The sequence below is a fragment of the Stegostoma tigrinum genome, chromosome 25 (genome assembly GCF_030684315.1).
Source record: "Stegostoma tigrinum isolate sSteTig4 chromosome 25, sSteTig4.hap1, whole genome shotgun sequence".
NCBI classification, from domain to species: Eukaryota; Metazoa; Chordata; class Chondrichthyes; order Orectolobiformes; family Stegostomatidae; genus Stegostoma; species Stegostoma tigrinum.
This window is the reverse complement of record NC_081378.1, coordinates 22,270,211-22,287,736: the sequence shown is the minus strand read 5'-3', so window position 1 is coordinate 22,287,736 and position 17,526 is coordinate 22,270,211. Positions and strand designations below refer to the sequence as shown.

The 17,526-nt window shown below is 39.6% G+C and overlaps 1 protein-coding gene across 6 annotated transcripts in view; it reads right to left on the bottom strand.

Annotated features, from left to right (window-relative positions):
• Window positions 1–17,526, bottom strand: part of LOC125463092 (plexin-B2-like) — a 249,766-nt gene that overhangs the window by 125,299 nt on the left and 106,941 nt on the right. The window contains exon 1 of one of the 6 annotated variants that reach the window (XM_048553802.2): window positions 16,060–16,078. The exons of the other annotated variants lie outside the window; for them this stretch is intronic. The gene's annotated coding sequence lies outside the window, so the exon portion shown is untranslated. Of the gene's footprint in view, window positions 1–16,059; window positions 16,079–17,526 lie in introns of those variants that run through there. 6 annotated transcript variants of the gene reach the window in all.

The following is a 17,526-nucleotide window of genomic DNA, read 5'->3' as shown; positions in this document are numbered from 1 at the left end:
AGCTATTAGATTAAGATTCACGAAAGGAGGATTGACATATCGGTTCTTATGCGTTTGAAATTCTTATGATCTTTTTCTAGTTGACTAGAATGACTTCACATTAAGAATTAAGACAGTAAGGTTGTTTACTGGTTTAACATTTTTGTTTGTTCATGTGGCATCATTGGCTGGGTCAACATTTATTTTGCATCATTACCCTTGAGAAGGTGGTGTTGAGCTGACTTCTTGAATGGCTGCAGTCAATTTTCTGTTGGTAGACCCACACTTAGGGAAGGAGTTCCAGAATTTTGACTCAGCGACACTGAAGGAATGAATGGAGATGTATTTCCAAGTCAAGGTGGTGAAAAACTTGGAGAGAAACTTGCAGGTGATGATGTTCCCACGTATGTCACCCTTGTCTTTCTAGATAGTAGTGATCATGGGTTTGGAAGATGCTATCTAAGCAGCCTTGCTGAACGTCTGCAGTGCATCTTGTAACTATTCAGTGTCATGGGGTGGGGGTGTTGAATGTTTGTGGATGGGGTGCCAATCAAGCAAGCCACTTTGACCTGGATAGTGTCAAGCTTGAGTGTTGTTGGTGTTGCACTCATCCAGGCAATTAGGAAGTATTCCATCACACCAGACTTGTGCCTCATAAACAGTAGACAGGCTGTGGGGTGCCAGGAAGCGAGTCATTGCTGTAGGGCTTCCAGCCTTTGACTTGCTCACATGGCCACAGAATTTGTACAGCTAGAACAGTTCAGTTTATGGTCAGTGGTGGCCCCAAGGTGTTTATAGAAGGGAATTCAATAATGGCAATGTCATTGAATGTCAGGGAGTGGGCAGTCTCTCTCTTGCTGGAGATGTTCAATGTTTGCCAATTGTATTTCATAAATCTGACCTGCCAATAGTCAGCCCAAGCTTGGATATTTTCCAGGTCTTGCTGCATTTGGACACAGTATCGGAGGAGTCGTGAATGGTGAATGTTATGCAGTCATCAGCGCACATCCCCATTGCTGACCTTACAATGGACAGAAGGTCACTGATGAAGCAACTTAAAATGGTTGGACCTAGGAAGCTACCCTGAGGGACTACTGCAGAGATGTCCTAGAGCTGATTCAGCTGACCTCCAACAATCACAACCAGGTATGACTCCAACTAGAGGAAAGCACCACCCCACCCCCGCCTGCCCCACAGAGTTACACTGACATCAAGACATCAAGATAGACCTCACTGGTATCCCTACACAATTCTGCCACTTTTCTTGCAATAACCAACATCATGCAAACTCGTATAAGATTCTGTCCAATGTATTTAAATACTTGTATACACCGCATATCATTTGCAATGGGCAGAAACTTATAGGAGCCTGAGTGCCCTGAACAATGGTGAGATTTGTGGCAGAATTGGAAGAGAAATCTGCCAAGATCCAACCTGACATCAAGAGTATCTAGGCCTTTTTATATGCTTTTGATAAGCAGTGTGATAAGTTTCTCACTAGACAATGGTGAGTTGCCAAATTAAGGGTGATTATTTCTTGTTAAATGCCAATGGAGGTGATTAATAGAAGCATTTTAAACAAAAACGTGGAAAGTGAAACTGTGCTCTGGCAAGGAAAGCCAATTATCAAACTAGAACAATTACAGGCAAAGTACAATTACAGCCATAATCTGGAAATCCAAATAGTCTCAGAAATTAAAGAAAGCCCAAACATACCCATCTCAATGGATTATCTTTATCTTAAAAACAAAGATGCAAGGGAATCCAACACATCAGAAGCACAAAAAGCAGAGCAAAAAAAACCCAAGAAGTTTGTATATACATTTGGAACAAATGGTGGAAGAACTGGGTATTGAACTATTTGGGATCCTAAAACAGTGGGAACAGCACCAACGTAACAGAAAAGGGTGAGCTACCTACTTCAACATCATTTTGAAAACAAAAGTCACAGGAAAGGTTGAAGCAGGAGAAAGGCCCGATGCATTTTATAAATTGTTCATCACACTTGCTATGGTAACTGATCTTCATTGAAGAGGAGTTATCTAGATTTAGCAGAGACTGTTTATTCATATTAGACAGAATTGGAAGCATGATATATGTGCATATATTCCCCTGTGTTTTCATACTGACCCAAAGATAGAATTAATATGTTCTGAACAATTCTCTACAGATTATTCAATCTAATGAAAGGAGAATTTTTAGTGCAAACTATTCTTCAACACAGTAAACTCTAACTGTAAATAGTATAGTTCCACCACAATCTTTATCACAAAGAACAACTTGGCTAAGTTTCAATGCCAGCACAGTATCCTTTGGCAGCAGCCAGACTAGCAATATAGTTTAAGTACAAAGATCTGCCATACTCATACAACTGTGACAAGGATATAGTTGCATTTATAGCTGCACAGTCAAGGTGATTCAAAAACCTTATGCAGATGCCATTGCTGGTCCAACAAAGTTGCTTGTTAGACTTGAACACATCAAAGTAAGTCAGTATAAGAGATGTACAGGAAATTTTAAACAGTTTGAAGTAGCTAAGGATCACTAATGATGAGGGGTCTCTGATGAGGGTCTAACTGCGTGGCCTAGTGTTGTGGCTTTCTGTACAGTTCTAGGGGAAGAGGATGTTTCATCTGTGCACCACCCCACCCAGCCAGTGTAACTGGTGCACTCTTCTCTCTACTACTGCGGAGTCAGTCTATGATGAAGGGTCTAGGCCCGAAACGTCAGCTTTTGTGCTCCTGAGATGCTGCTTGGCCTCAACACTAGGCCACGCAGTTAGTCCAAAACTGCCACTGGATCAGTGCAGTCTCGGCCACCTGGGGAAATACACAGTAATTTAGGAAGCACGTCAATGACCACCTCCACTCCGCCAGTGTAACTGGTGCACTCTTCTCTCTACTACTGCGGAGTCAGTCTATGATGAAGGGTCTAGGCCCGAAACGTCAGCTTTTGTGCTCCTGAGATGCTGCTTGGCCTGCTGTGTTCATCCAGCCTCACATTTTATTATCTAAGGATCACTAAAGTTACTTTTTACAGCAAATTTAAAGGCCCAGTTAATTATTCCTGTGCTTTTAAAGCTTTAGCCTGAGCCATCAAAAAGCACATTTTAGATAGAATGAATCAAGTTCCACTTTGAAATATCCCAGGTAAAAATGGAGAACAATCTTATTTTTAGTTGAAAAACAACTAAATCTGAAGATAGCTGGTGACCAATGAAAAGATGTAGTGAGGCCAAATTACATCCCACAACTATTTAAACAATTCACAGGTGTGGAGAATGGATCATTGAATATATTTAGGGCTGAGTTAGACAAACATTTTTAATTGACAAAAGAGTTGTGGGGACCATGAGTCTTTTGGATGGCAGATGGGCTAAATTACCTCAAGCTATCTGCACGTTTTAGGACTGGAGATAATACGACTCAATAAAAGAAGTCATTTTCCTATTTTCCAGATCCAAATCTGCAATTTTTCTTTTACAAACTATTATTGCTTTTCAATCTGGGAACTGGACACTTCAGGAAGAAAATAGGAATAATTCTCATTTTAATAAATTGCTACAAATGAGTCAGGCTACATGATACATTTACTTATCAAATATTGACAAACTATTTGTTAGGTCGAAACATTGTGATGGATCTAACTTTTTGTGGTTAAGCGAGAGAGCTCTTCGTCACAAGACCTAGCAAGTTTTCTCATCATGTCTTACCAAATACATCTCATTTATTACCTATCCCTCATCAGATTCTGTCTCCATTTTACAACCTGTAGTGCCCAGGACAACTCACTACGCAGCAATATCCTCAAATTGACTGGCATTATCTTTAAAAGGCTGTAGTGCACCTGCTCAAGTAAAGTCAGTCCAGAGCTGTCCTGCACAATCCCTGACGTTTGCCCAGGAGATGAAAGAGAAGGGAAATTTGCTGCCTCACTTAGGGTAGAGACCTGGAGGTCCTGCTGGGTGGGGTGGTGCACAGATGAAACATCCTCTTCCCCTAGAACTGTACAGAAAGCCACAACACTAGGCCACGCAGTTAGTCCAAAACTGCCACTGGATCAGTGCAGTCTCGGCCACCTGGGGAAATACACAGTAATTTAGGAAGCACGTCAATGACCACCTCCACTCCGCCAGTGTAACTGGTGCACTCTTCTCTCTACTACTGCGGAGTCAGTCTATCTCTGCCACTGTATCCATCTCAGACCAAGGTACATGTTCTACTACTCTCACCATCACCTACAAATCTTCCCTCACTTGGTTTCAACCAACCCAAACCCTGACACAACTAACTATGCACATCTTCTGTGCTTGGGACACCTCACCAGTACCAAACAGTTGTGCCACCTAGAAATAAATCAGCTCTCTCATTCCAGTAGGACAACAATCCTCAACAGGGCAGTGAAGAGTCAGGATGGATGGTTGCCTGCCCAACATTTGGCTTCTGCCTCATATGGGAGAACATCCCTGACTCTGACCACCTTAAGCTGCTGACTGACTATGTCCAAGACCCGGGACTGGTATCAAAGGCTGCCCTCAACTTATATTAGAACATTGTGCATTACAGTAAACATTCAGACTGGGGGATTTCTGAATTTCTAAATGTTCATTTTGCTACATGCACTGTAACTTGGGGAAATCCTGCAATCAGTCTTTGTCATTCGTTATTTTCACAAAATCTGAATACTATTTGCTCAGCAAGAAAAAAGGTTTAACTGGAATCTATACAAGAAGTCAATACACAAATGTGTTGGAAAATGTCAGAGAATTTCTGCCACATCACTTGGAAGTCAAATGACTCAATTGAAAACAAATGTAAAAACTAGCAATAGCTCACTTTAATTTAAAGAGTATAAATAAATTATTTGTAAAACATATACAAGTCTTACGACCAGATTAACAAGCAATAAACAATCAAATTACAATCGCAGCTAACAAAAACGCATTGGCAGATTGATGAAGGGTCTAGGCCCGAAACGTCAGCTTTTGTGCTCCTGAGACGCTGCTTGGCCTGCTGTGCTCATCCAGCTCCACACTTTATTATCTTATATTACATTGGCAGATTTGCTGGGCTGGGGCAATGTAACAACAATGATAAAGACAACTTCCATGACTCAAGATCAATTTCTGTGCACCTTACAAAACATAAACCTTTGGAAGAGGAAAATACACTTCCATCAAATACTGAAGAACAGATATGAATGTTGTGGGATGTTTTAAGCAACAAAGTGATCCTGGAGTGTATTTTACCTTCTTCAGTTCAGGGTATTATGTGTTACTCATATCATTAGAAACAGATGTGCGAGACATTTTGGGTAGAAAATGCTGCTTTTGTCATTTAAAATTGATTAGAGAGATTCAAAGGGAAATACGGTGTTGCGTCTTTTTGGGTGTGGTATTTAACTTCTTAAAGCAGGAACCTGAGTCAATTGTGACGGAAGTTAATAGCAGCTCCAGTTCTTGAGCAATTAATCTCCAATTGCAAAGTAAGGAGCTCAAGGTGCATGGTTATTTTTCAGTTCAGCACAACTCAGGCACTATGAATTGCCTAATTCCAAGCCGCTTGGCATGATGCACTGTTACCCAAAAGTGAAGTAATACTTGTGGCATCTACAGAAACAGCAGTAAGTATTACCCACTGATATCACATTACATACTGGCTGCATTGCTTGCCAAAATAGGTGAAAACATTTCCTCCTGGAATTAACTTCTGGATTTCACATCCATAACCCTAAATCCACAGTACGGGTACCAGAGTTCCAAGAATCAATATGCGTTCTTTCCATACGGTTTAGAACCAGGCATTTAATTAGGTAATTCACTTTACCCAATGCCAGGAAGTGTGGGGCTCAGGTAACAATCCAGAAGATCACAGTCGGCAGGTGTCATCCAAGAGAAAAGAGCAACAGTGATTACTAACATAGAAACATAGGAGATAGCAGGATTAGCCATTCAATCCCTTGAGCCAGTTCCCCTATTCAGCACGAGTCATGGCTGATCATTGAAGTCAATATCCTAAACCTGCCCTCCCCCAACATCCCTTGATCCTTTTAGTTCCAAGGGCTATAAATACTTCCTTTAAAACACAATGTTTTGGCCACAACCTCTTCCTGTGGAAGTGAATTCCATGGGGTGAATTATCTGGGTGGAGAAATTTCTAATCTCTGTTATAAAAGATTTACCCCTTATTGTTAAACTGCAAGCCCTTGATTCTACAATCCCCCATCATCAGGGGCATCTTCTTGCATCTAACCTGTGTAGCCCTGTTAGAATTTTGTAGGTTTCAATGAGATCCCCCTCATTCTTTTAAATGAATGCAACCCTAATCAACTCAATCTTTCCTCATACATCAATCTGTAATTCCAAAAATCACTTTGGTACACCTTCCATGCAACTCCTGTATAGCAAGAACATCCCTTCTCACATTGGGAGACAAAAACTACACATAATATTTTAGTGTGGTTTCACTAATGTCCTGTATAATTTCAGCAAGACGCCCTCATTCCTGTACTCAAATCCTCTCACTATGAAAGCCGACATACAGTTTTTGCCTTTTTTACTGCCTGCTGCACCTGCGTGCTTAGTTTCAGAGAAGAGTGCATGAGGACATCCAAATATCATTGCACATTCCCCTTACCCAATTTAGTCATTCAAATAATAATCTGCCTCCCCAGTTTTGCTACCAAAAGTGAATAACCTCCATTTATTCACATTACACTGCTTCTGCCAAGCATTTTCCCACTCATTCACCCTGTCCAAATCACATCCTCTTCACAGCTCACCCTTCCACCCAGCTTTGTATCATTTCACATTTTGAGATATTACATTTAGTTCCCTCATACAAATCATCCACATCGACTGTGAATAGCTGGAGTCCTAGTACTGATCCCTGCCGTTTCCAGCAATCATTGCCTGCCATTCAGAAAAAATATATCCATTTATTCTTAATCTGTTTCCTGTCTGCTAATCCATGTTCTATCCATCTCAATGCATACCACCAATCTCATGTGCTTTTGAAGCACTGCAGACAGTGTGAATCATCTGGGCCATGCCATTAAAACTGCTAAGAGCAGGATTCATTCAGTAAAGCCATTAAGAAAACAACAACTCTGCTTTCTCTCCACAGATGCTGCCAGACCCACTGAATTTCTCCAGCAATTTCTGTTCCTGTTTTGGATTTCGAGCACCCACAATTTTTTTTTTGCTAAGAAAACAAGAAACATTTATTAGGCCATGGAAAAAGCTAGAATCATTCATTGTTCTCATAAAAATGCGGTACGGTGGCTCAGTGGTTAGCACTGCAGTCTCACAGCGCCAGGGACCCGGGTTCAATTCCAGCCTCGGGTAACTGTCTGTGTGGAGTTTGCACATTCTCCCAGTGTCTGCGTGGGTTTCCTCCGGGTGCTCCGGTTTCCTCCCACAGCCCAAAGATGTGCAGGTTAGGTGGATTGGTCATGCTAAATTGCCCGTAGTGTTCAGGGGTGTGTGGGTTATAGGGGGATGGGACTGGGTCTGGGTGGGATGCTTCAATGGGTGGAGTGGACTTGTTGGGCCGAAGGGCTTGTTTCCACACTGTAGGGGAATCTAATCTAAAAGAAAAGCAAGAGTCATTCATCATCTCCTGTACTGCAGTATTAAGAAGCATCGTTGTAATGCAGAAGTACAAGAATAGAGCAACACTGAATTAGTTTGAAAGGCTTTCAATTTTACAGGAAAATAAATACACATACTAGCATGTCACAACAGCTGAAACAATATTGCCTGGAAGATTTAACTTCATAAATGGTCAAAATAAAACAGGGAATTGGACATCTTGAAAAAAGAACCTTTCTTAAGTTACAAAAATTGTTTCCAGATACCAAAATACTTAATCAAAAACTGAAGAAGTAACTTGTATGTTTATTTGGAACTATGGTTGATGATGTTATGACTCACCGAAGATAAAATGAGCAAATACTTCTGAAGTTCTGCAAACTTTCAGCAATTAAAATATCTTATTTGTTCCAAGATTAATGTAAAGAGCAAGAATTAACTGAACAATTCATCCTCGGGGGGAATCCACAGATAAACTTAATGAAATTAGATTTCTAAGATCAGTGGAAAAACATGATCAAAGCTAGAATTCACAACCAGAAGAACAGTTTCTGGAATTATTGATGAGATACTGTCAGATCTATTAATGTCCAAAGAAGATCTGACTTCAGAGAAAAGCAGATGGCAAGTAATGCACAAGTTCAAAATCGAGACAGATTATTCTCACAGGCCACTTCCAAGAAGAAAGGATCAACTTTATTACTGGGGATTGACAGAATTCATTCAATTCTAAATGTATAAAAACCTCAAAAAACATAAAAGAGGTCAGGAGAGAGCACAAGCCAGACAACAAATACCAATGGTCAATGTCACATCTGTGTAGCAAGGAAGACCAACCTACTAAAACAAAACTTATTTGTAAAATAATAGGTCACTTACAGGAGACATATCAAAACAGATCACATTTAAAGAGCAGTAAAAATTTTAATAGCTGCTCATGGAAACAATTTCATGAGGTAGAACCGGCTACAATAGAAGAGAATGCAAAAGTATTCCTAGGGAATATAGGATTCCCTAGCAAAGTGTTTTGCAAGAAATAGATATCTCACCAATTTTAACACTGATGATGGGGGACTGTCACAATATTATCATCAGGTGGTCAGAGCATACAGCTCTCAAGATTAAAGGAAAACCCAAGAGTAGAGAACTTATTCATGCTTCAAAATCAAGATTTCTCACAATTGAGCACGAATGTATGACTTAACTTTTGTTCAAATAGTTAATAGGGAACTGGCCAAAAATAACTAGTCATGCCACAACTGTTCAAGAAATAGTCACTGAGAGAAACAAGGGTCAAGGAAATGTCAGATAGTGATCAACCAGTCAAAGCACAACTGCTAAAAGATTTCAAAGACAGATTCCACTGAGGTTAGCTATGTTGACAAAGGGAATTGCTTCATAGTGTTAATAGCATGGAAACCAGAGACTATAATGGATTGGAAGAAACGTTCACCATTTGCTGCATTGTTGAAGTAAATGTGGTTGGCAAGAATCAATTTTGCATGGAGACAAAAACAATGAGAAAACTATTGTGCAACATACTCCAATCGCTGATGAGATTTCAGCTGAAATTAGTCAGCCAACACCACAACCTGGAATACATATCATTCTGGAAGACTTGAATCTGATGCTAGATGCTAGATGCTGACAAATTGCAAGTTCAAGGAGAACATTTAACTTCTTTCATCTTCCAAGGAAAAATCAGCAATACATATTTCAGGACAGATTGGCTGGCAGTTTGAGAACAAGAATTTTCTCACAGATTGAAGATGGGCCACGTATCATTCCATGGAAGATACCATTGAGATGGGATGACCACTGCCCACAGATTCAGGACATGATCAAAAAGAAATTGTCTTGCTTAGTTACTCAGGATCCTGCAAAAAAAGGAAACAGCAGGTTTCTACATGACAAACATCCTCGGAGAAGGAAATACATGAGAGTAACTTCAGGCAAGGTTATAGAACAGTTGCCTGTTCCAGTAGGAATAAAGGTTATCTGCAAAGACATCCAAGAACCACAAGGTCCTCAAGTTCAAAGTGACATTACACTACATCACTTTGTCAAGAACACAATCAAAGTTTCAAACCAAAGATCAACCAAATTATTAAATCAAAAGAGAACACAATCTAGCAGAGTTTTGAAAAAGATTCATGCCATCAGATTTGGAAATGAATTATAAAATTGTCTCTACAGGACAAGAAAAAGAAACAGGAGTCAGTTATGTAAAAGCTTACAGCAAAGACAGAAGTTCAATTTCTCTGGAATGGGGTCTGTAACAGATAGTGTTGGAAAACAAACTTGAATGTTTGTGTTGGGACTTTCAAGTGTAATATATAATGTATGTAGCTTTGTTTGTTTTCTTTCTATCCTTTGTGGCATAAGCTCATGTTGTGTAAAATATTTCAGTGAGTGATCAAGAATTATGTTAATTTTAAGTTTACCTACTTAATTAAGTATACGATTGATTAAGAGATAGTATGAACTGCAGATGCTGGAGAATCTTAGATAACAAGGTGTAGACCTGGCACGGAGCATCAGACGAGCAGGAAAGCTGACGTTTTGGGCCAAGACCCTTTCTCAGAAATGTCAGCTTTCCTGCTCCCCTCATGCTGCTTGGCCTGCTGTGTTCATCCGGCTCCACACTTTGTTATCTCTATACAATTGATTAAGCCAGGTTCCTTTCTAGGACCATAACATTGGTAAAGACCACAGGTTCTTTTGGATGGTAATGTAAAAAGAAAAGGGAAATGATACTGCTTTAAACAAGGGAACTGAGGAAGGTCATGTTGCGGTTTCAAAAATGAGTTACTAGAACTCATTGAGACTTAGATCTGCAATCTGCCTTATTCAAGCGATGAGGGAGAGAGCGGGGGTGGGTGTGCGTGTTTTCAAGGCAGTTCTGACACAATCCTTTGATCTGCTCTTTAACTGACCAACTGCATAGGTTGAAGAAAGCACAACGCAGTGGCAATCTGACTGGTTACTGGGCAAGCGGCTATGGTCTTTCTGTGGACAATGCATACAGACTGCTAAGTAGAATGCACCTAAAATTGTCTCCCTCCTGTTTGGGGAAGAAATAGAAAACCTCCTGGCACTTGTTCTAACTCATCATTTCCCTGTAAAGCGGTTCTCCATGTTCGAAGAAGAAAAAACGCCTTTGGTAACACCGAGAGGGAGGATCCTCTGTGAATGAAAGACTGACAATTGGATTTCTCACAATATCCTGTCCTTGGCGAAAAGAACTGAAAGCAAACAATTCTGTGATATCCATGTCATAAATTGGTGCTGGAACTATCCTTCTTGGACTTTCCCCACTCACCCACACCACTTCCCCACCAATAATATTTACCTGATCTTATCGGTGTGTGTTTATTTGTGTATGGGTATTTTTAAGAGTGGTGGAATTTCAGTTATAGAGTTGTATGTTTTAATTTATGCTTCCTTTCTGCCCTTGGTTGATAACAAGAAAGGGTTATTTCCTTGTTAATGACAAAAACCTGTTGTGTGTGTTCTTTTTAACCTAAATTAGACAGTTTGGTAAAATTGGGCCATTCTGCGGTTTAATCAAATTTTCACAACTATTATGACACTGGGAATAGCCAGGCTTGAGTTCTAGAACATGGCCCTAGTGAGTTGTGACACACTGGTCTGGAGTGGAGGAAACCACTACATACTTTGGCCTTTTAGATTCCGACCTGAAAGGAGGGCAGTGACAGCAAATCATCAAGAAGACTGTGTAGGAGATCCATCTTACAACAGTTCTCAACCCTCAAATCTGTTGACCAAAGTCAAGAGTTGGGGCTCCTCCACCACACTTTCCGGATCCGTTTATCTGCCTGACTCTCAGTCATGCCTTTCTCTCCCTGACCACTGACCAGTTACAAGTCATAGAGCTGTACAGCATGGAAGTAGAACCTTCAGTCCAAACTGTCCATGCCAACGAGATTCCTAAATTAATCTAGTCTCATTTGCCAGCATATTCCTCTAAACCCTTTCTGTTTATATACCCATCCAGATGCCTTTTAAAATGTTGTAATCGTACCAGCCTCCACCCCTTCCTCTGGCAGCTCTTTCATACACCACCTTGTGTGAAAAAATTCCACCTCAGGTTCCTTTTGAATGTTACCCCTCTCACCTTAAACCTATGCCGTCTAGTTTTGGATTCCCCCACCCCAGGAAAAGGCAAATCGTCTACTCACCATATCCATGCCCCTTGTGATTTTATAAACATCCAACGGATGTCTGACGCTGTAGGGTAAAGAGCTGTTCTGAATGCCTCCTGGACCACAGTGCCCAGGTAACTCTCCTCCTCTTCAATACCATAAAATAATTGCAGCTTGAACACCAACTCAGAGCCAAAGATACTCAAATGGCAGATACACCCCAGAAACAGTTGCCTAGAATTGACCTGGTTTAACAAATTGCTGCATGTTGCAGTCACAGCGCCACCACTGCCCTCCCCCCCTCCTACCCATCCATCCATTTTCATTTCTTTGATTAGCTCACCTTACCAATATTTCTAGCTAGTCAAGTAGTTACAGTTTCTCAAGTAGTTACATGAAAAAAGGGGACCCAGGGAAATAAAAATTAGCTATGCTGATGGTGTAGCATCAAGCTAGATCAATCATCAACAGTGAAACAAACACAGTGAAATAAACTGTAAAGTATGTAATCGAACATGTAGGTAAACTAAAACTAGGATTTCAAAACTATTTTCTTTAAAAAAGGCTGAAAAAAATGAAATGACAATAAATTGAAGATTCCAGGTGCAAGACAGATGAATGGAATTAGGCAATTTGATGTCAGTGGATGAGTTCTGTAGGAATCACTCCTGGGATTTCTGACAGTTAAAATAATGCCTGTTAAAACTAACTAAGCAGCAAATCAAAGCCATTATTTAAACTATTAGTTTATATAAAGTATAGCAGGAACTATCAAGAAACTTAAGTAGCCTCTGTTGCCCAATCCAAATTTAAATGAATACAACCAAGCAACCGACTGTGATAGGCCCAGTGCTGCAGTACAGCGAGGTCGATGCAAAAATGAAGATTTTTAATCTTAGCAATAGCAACACAGAGTGTAACTAAGAACGGCACTGAAATCAATGAACATATCTTGATCTAACAAATGAAAGCAACTCAATAAGAAAGAAGAAGAATAGCACAAAGAATGCTTTATTTTAGTCAGGGGATACATTTGCAACATTGTTGAATTCCCTTGTATAACCATCATTTTCTATTCCCATATAATTTAGACCAGCCTACCATTACAAAGATTACCTTTAGCGTATGAAAAGAATAAAACCAATATGTCAATAATTGTTACACTCAACTCATGCAGCAAGTGGAAACAAAATCATCCAAACCGGTGTGTACATGGTGATCCAAGTTTATGCATCACATGCTGCGTTGAAGCTTATTTAGGAATTTACTGGTAAAACGGTTGAAGTTTTTCATATATACCGTTTACAATGCATTTGACAAATGGAACAAAAAAAACTGATGTCTTAGCATTTTGTAGCATTTAGATTGGTTATGTCTTGTCACACTATAAGAATGCCAGACTCAGGGCAAAATTATTCCAGCAACCTCAAAGTTACTACAAGATTCTTCTGGCATACCACAGAAACCTAGTTCAGTTTCAGGAATTGGTCACCATACTACTGAAATAAGGGCAAGTCATGTACGAAAAAGACACAAATAAAACTGGAGGATTTTGTAAAGCTATTGATAAAAATATAGTGAGTTAATTTTTTGCTCCATCTCCCCATACCTCCATTTCAAAATCACATCAGCATCTACCAAAACACTTCCTCAAAGCACAAACAAATAAAAGCACCAAACTTCTGCAATTGCTGATAATGTATCAGTGAAATGACTTATAGAAGAGCTTACTTAACCATTTAATCATTCAACACTTCCAAATATGTTATTAAAGGAGGCCTAAAATTGTTAATAACTAGAAGGAAAATCCAACAAAAGCTTCCAGCCTACCTTCAAAAGGTCCAGGCATTTCTATAAAGCTGATTCCTTTTTTTTGTTGCCTAAGCACGCTTATCATTGGCTATGAACAGAAACATTTTGCCCTAAACCCAATTCCATTATTCAGTGAAAATCATGACTGACTGCAATCTTATTTCACTTGGCCACATCTACTTCTCGATGTCTTAATACTGATGATTCTGACTTCAGATCTAACAACATTAGCATTCAGGGTAATTTACTGAAACGTGGAAATAGTTTCCATCAATCCTATCTATTATCTGCAAAGCCTTCAAAGCACCAAACATATCACCCCAAACCACCTAAATCCCAAGGAATACAATGACAATTTGTGCAATCTCTCCTCATAATTTAAACCACTGGATTCCAAAAGTGAACCAGTTTGGTTTTACCCTAATTTTCCTAACAAAACTGTAAAAACCCTGTTGATTTTGATATCCTTTGCAAGTTTCTTTTCATGTCCCCTTTTTGTAGGTCTGTTGTGTCATCCTTTGCAGTTCTTTCAATCTTTCCCATTTTACCAGTTACTCTGCAATTTTTGTAGTTTACGAATAACCTTTTAGTTTTATGTTGTATCTCATCTTTTCAGTTGCTTGTGGCTTCTTTTTTGGCAAGTGGAGTGCTTGCTCCACACATAGCACCAATTCTCGGTCAATTCCTCATCAACAAATTTGCCCAGTTTCCTAACAGCTCTGTGCATTCCAATGAAGTTAAACCTATAATATTAGAAACTGGCTGAAGGGCAGGATCGAGTCAGTGTTGAGAGAAGGCACTGTAGCATTTGCTAAGGTATGAAATTTATTGAATAGCCCTTCCAAATCTAAACATCAATTATGCTTGACTTGCAACACTCCTTCAACATTTGTTAAAAATTAATTTTCTTCATAAAAATGAAGGATTGTCCTAATTTTGACACTGGATATTGAATTCCCAAATTCTTGCCAGTCTCTTCCAAAGAGCAGGACATGCAGCTAACTTAGTTCCAGGTTTTGAATACCATTGAACAAAGAGTAAGCGTTACATATCTATCCAGGTTTCCTCCTCTCCAGAAGCAGGCCAAGTTTGGGCTTAAGCCAATGTCAAATTATCAGGGAGAACTTATGTATCCTTCTGCTGCACTAGTTTATTTTTCCCTTTAACCTTCCAAATAGAACTGCTGCAATTGCACGAAACTTTGAAGCTCTAAATTAACAACAGGCCAGATGGTTTTCAGGGAAAACAGAGGGAGGGGTAACGGAGACAAAGTAACTCCAACAAATGTATCTGCAGCGTTAATTAGAGTTGGTTTTCTTCAGTAATTTTTTTTGAGAAGTTGAATATGTTCATATTGGCAAGCACAAGTTGAGTAAATTAATCAGCCCATGATTTTCATAGTTGTTCTGAGTGGTACAAATATTGTTTTGACATTTTAATCACTTGACATTGCTGATTTTCTTGAGGTACTTAAAAGGGAGCATAGCACATTCATTTGGCAACTTCAGTAATGCAATTCCGTCCTAAAATAGCTTCAAACTAACTTCTGTGATTTACATCGCAACAATTATCTTGTAATTTTAGAGCTGTGTTTAATGGAAGCAAGTTGGCGGTCATTGTTTGAATGTACAATTCATGAAACTAGACCTAAAAATCTAATTAATGTATGAAAAAAAGCAAGTGCTTGAAATGCATAAGTCTCTACATATCCAAACAGTACAAAGTTGGAGAATATTTCAGACATAATGTTTTGGCAGAACTGCACTCATAGCACAGAAGATTAGTCATCAGTGCATTCTTCAGAGGTAACTGGATTGGTGTAGAATATCCCCCATGAATCCTACATATATATTAAGTGAACCAAAAATAGAAAAGGCTTCAACGATTTTACTGTCTGTAAGCTGATTTCACAAGAAAAAACATCTGACCATAAGCATATACTTTTCAAAAGAAAGAAGTGGACTTGGCACCCAGGGGGAAAAGGGCTAAATAAAAGCCTGAAGAGGCAAAGTCATATATTGAAGACATCAATTTTATTTCCATAAGTGTGCAGGAAACTCTGGTTAATTTTGATCCGATGTATGTTTGATTAAAAATTGTTTTTGCTTTAAAAATCTAAAAAACAGGAACACCCAAAATATCACTCAAAATTTATTTCAACATGCCTTAATCCAGACTTAGCCCACAGAAAATGCTGAATCATACAGTATAACAAGTTATTGTCACTTGTATTTATGAAAGTACAGTGCGATGTGTATAAATCACCCTAATAAGGCACTATTTTAATTACAGAAATTATTTTTTAAAGTTGAGACAAAGTTGGGACAAAGTTAATCTTTTGGTCCCTCCACAGCTCCTGGGTTTCTTAAGTGGCTACGGGTGCCACTGCCAAAGCTACCCTTAAAGTGCCCGCAAGGATTTCTGGACCAGATCTACCATGCTACCACTGCAGAAGCCTATACCAAAGCTGCTGCATTGCCACCATAGCCAGGAGGGACAGACCAAACTCACCAAGTCACCAATGATGAAGCTGCTGTCACTGCAGTCGCTGCCCAATGCCAACACCACTAAATATTGGTGCACCGCCACCAGGAGGAATGGACCAGACCAACTGAGTCACCAATGACGAAGCATTTGATAAAGCCACGGCCAACAGTGCCACAAGAATGGACACCCAGATCCACCATGCTGGCCCTTGCAACCGTGCTCATCCACTGCAGCAAAGGTGAACTTTGATACAAAAGAGAAACAAAGAAACAACAAAGAGGGTGCGGCTGGCCAGCTCACAAGAAGCATTCAGGCACAGGAGCCTGAACACTTACTTAACCTGCTGCTGGCGCCTTCTTGAATTGTATTCACACTCTTCATACGAGGCAATCCATTCCACACTCATTCCTTTCCATGTGACATTCATTGCTGTCACTTGCTTCTACTTGAACGAACATACCAGTCCCTTCGACTCTCAGCCTCACCACAAGTACACAATACCCAGGATCATTGCTGTTAATAATTTAACAAAAGACAGGAGGCACAGTCCTGTCTGTTAATAGTGACGGAAGAAAGGGGAGAGAAAGTAGAAAGAAGAGCAGTAGGAAAGATCTTTCATCTCTTCATGGATCAAAAAAGAAAAGCAAAATATTTCCATTTCAGATAATTGCATCTGAATAGTAATACCTAGAAATCCAGAAATCAGTTCAATGCAAATAAAAATCAGGCAGGGTTCAGGGTTTATAACCCACGTTCTGATTTAGCAGATCCACACCTTCTAAATTGTCACTAAAACTGGGAGATATGTTGCACAGTCAGTCATTCCATGTTATTTTAATACCTCGTCACTGTGACAGAAAATTCAGGAGTCTTACATGCATGAAACAGTTGGTTCATTGCAAGTGCCAGGCAAAAATGGAACACCAGAGAAGTAGGAAGCAAAGAACAAAACAAAAAATCCTGCCTCTTGTGAGGATAATGAAAGATGATGTATTGTACTACCTACCGCAGCTCAAATATTCTTGCATTTAAGTACAATATTTAAAAGCTGAAATTCACTTTAATGTGAGAGAAAGGATAATTCCGAGAAGGTACTACTCCACGATAATAAAACAGATGGTTAATTAGCATTCAAACATGAAAGGGCTTATTCAAATCTCTGTCCTTAGCATAAAACTGGCTAATGCAGCATTCTCCAACAACTTCATGCTGAAAGGCCATAGAATGCAGTGTCAGAGAAAGAGATCTCTAATTTTTTTTGAGATTTAGTCTGAAGCATATTGTTGAGCAGAGTACAGGATGCTTGATTAGAGTTCTAAGAGTGCTGAATAATGATAACAAGATTTAACATGGAAAGAAAGCCATCCATTCCCTTCATCAACCTGCACAGAAAAATGAATTACTAAACTCAACATTGAAGCTTAAAAAAAAGCTCACTAACTCTCCTGCCTCAGGTTAGACATAAGAATAGGGTCAGTTGCAGGCTGCTCA